The sequence below is a fragment of the Bos mutus genome, chromosome 17 (genome assembly GCF_027580195.1).
Source record: "Bos mutus isolate GX-2022 chromosome 17, NWIPB_WYAK_1.1, whole genome shotgun sequence".
Taxonomy (NCBI): domain Eukaryota; kingdom Metazoa; phylum Chordata; class Mammalia; order Artiodactyla; family Bovidae; genus Bos; species Bos mutus.
Window position 1 is genome coordinate 50396319 of NC_091633.1, and position 1968 is coordinate 50398286.

Sequence of the window (1968 nt, forward strand, 5' to 3'; positions counted from 1 at the left end):
GACTTAACAACAGGTCAGTATATCAGTATATATACACATATAATTTTATCTATCTATATGTATAAATATAGATAGGTAGATATAGATATAATGAAAGGTTGTTGCTGAACCATGAAAGACGCCAGGATTCTTGGCCTCTGGAAGAGAAGAATTCAATCCAGGGCCAGAGACAAGGCTTGATTGCTCAGAGCTTTTGTGTAATAAAGTTTTATTAAAGTATAAAGAGACAGAGAAGGCTTCTGACATAGACATCAGGAGGGGGCAGAAAGAGTGCCCCCTCACTAGTGTTAACAATGGAGTTATATACTTTTATTTAGTTATTCAGTTCAGTTCAGTCACTCAGTTGTGTCCGACTCTTTGCGACCCCATGAATCACAGCACGCCAGGCTTCCCTGTCCATCACCAACTCCCAGAGTTCACTCAGACTCACACCCATCAAGTCAGTGATGCCATCCAACCATCTCATCCTCTGTCGTCCCCTTCTCCTCCTGCCCCCAATCCCTCCCAGCATCATTAAGGTAAATCAAAAGAATGTCTGGAGGTTGTAAAGACCTTACTAGGCCCACTCCCATAAATTGCATTTTAAGATAACAAGATTAGCCAGAAGGTTTTTTTCCAGAAACTGTCCTCAAGCAGGATATATTATTGGTATATAATCCCAAGGAACATAGATGAAAAAAAAATTTGTCCTTTTCCTTCTCCTCTCTCTCTCTCTCTCTCTCTCTCTCTCTCTCTCTATATATATATATATATATATATATATATTGAGTCTTCCCTGGTGGCTCAGACGGTAAAGCGTCTGCCTACAATGCAGGAGACCCGGGTTCGATCCCTGGGTTGGGAAGATCCCCTGGAGAAGGAAATGGCAACCCACTCCAGTATTCTTGCCTGGAAAATCCCATGGACAGAGGAGCCTGGTAGGCTACAGTCCACGGGGCTGCAGAGTCGGACACAACTGAGCGACTTCACTTCACTTTGCTTAATTGTGTCGACTCTTCGTGACCCCATGGACTGTAGCCTGCCAGGCTCCTCTGTTCATAAGGATTCCTTGGTTGCTCAGCTTGTAAAGAAAATATAACTTTACAATTCAACAAATGAGAACAGCTTTTGTTCAACTGTTCTCACGGTTCACTTTTTAACTGAAATACATACCACACCTGTCATGTTGTGACCCACACCTTCCACTTTTAGGTCACCATGTAAGCCCTAAAAATCTAGTTTTTATCTTATGTGTGATGCCTAATCCCAGAGTAAACTAATCCGTTTTTGCCCTACACCTGCTTTGCATCCCTATACCCTAGTGGCTCAGATGGTAAAAAAATCTGCCTGCAATTCAGGAGACTTGGGTTCTATCCTTGGGTTGGGAAGATCCCCTGGAGGAGAGCATGGCAACCCATTCCAGTATTCCTTCCTGGAGAATTCCATGTACAGAGGAAAACTGGCAGGCCACAGTGCATGGGCTCACAGAGTCGCACACAACTGAGCACAGTTAACACTTTCACTATTTTTTCATCCTTTACACAGTTATCACTTGTAAAGTGTTCACCATTCATTTATCCACCTACTCTTTCTATCACTCTCCCCACTACTTTGTCAAGCAACAGGATGTTTGTTTGTTTGTTTAATAAATACATTTAAAAAGCTTTATTTATTTTTGGCTGCGCTGGGTCTTTTTGCTGAGTGGGCTTTTCCCTAGTTGTGGAGCGCAGGAGCTCCTCTCTGGTTGTGGCCTTTCATTGCTGTGGCTTCTCTAGCTGCAGAGCACACGCACTATGGTGCATGGGCTCAGAAGTTGGGGCTCCTGGGCTCTAGAGCACAGGCTCAGTAGTTACGGTGCACAGGCTTAGGTGCTCCAAGGCATGTGAGATCTTCCCAGATCAGGAATGGAACCTGTGTCTCATGGCATTGGCAAGCAGATTCTTTACCACTGAACTCCAGGGAGGCCATATATATAATTTTTTTTTTTTT

At 43.6% G+C, this 1968-nt stretch overlaps 1 non-coding gene across 1 annotated transcript; it reads left to right on the forward strand.

Moving 5' to 3' along the window:
- The first annotated feature begins 772 nt into the window (after positions 1 to 772).
- TRNAC-ACA (transfer RNA cysteine (anticodon ACA)) lies at positions 773 to 844 on the forward strand. The gene has a single exon. It is a non-coding gene; the product is annotated as a tRNA-Cys (tRNA).
- The last annotated feature ends 1124 nt before the right edge of the window (positions 845 to 1968 follow it).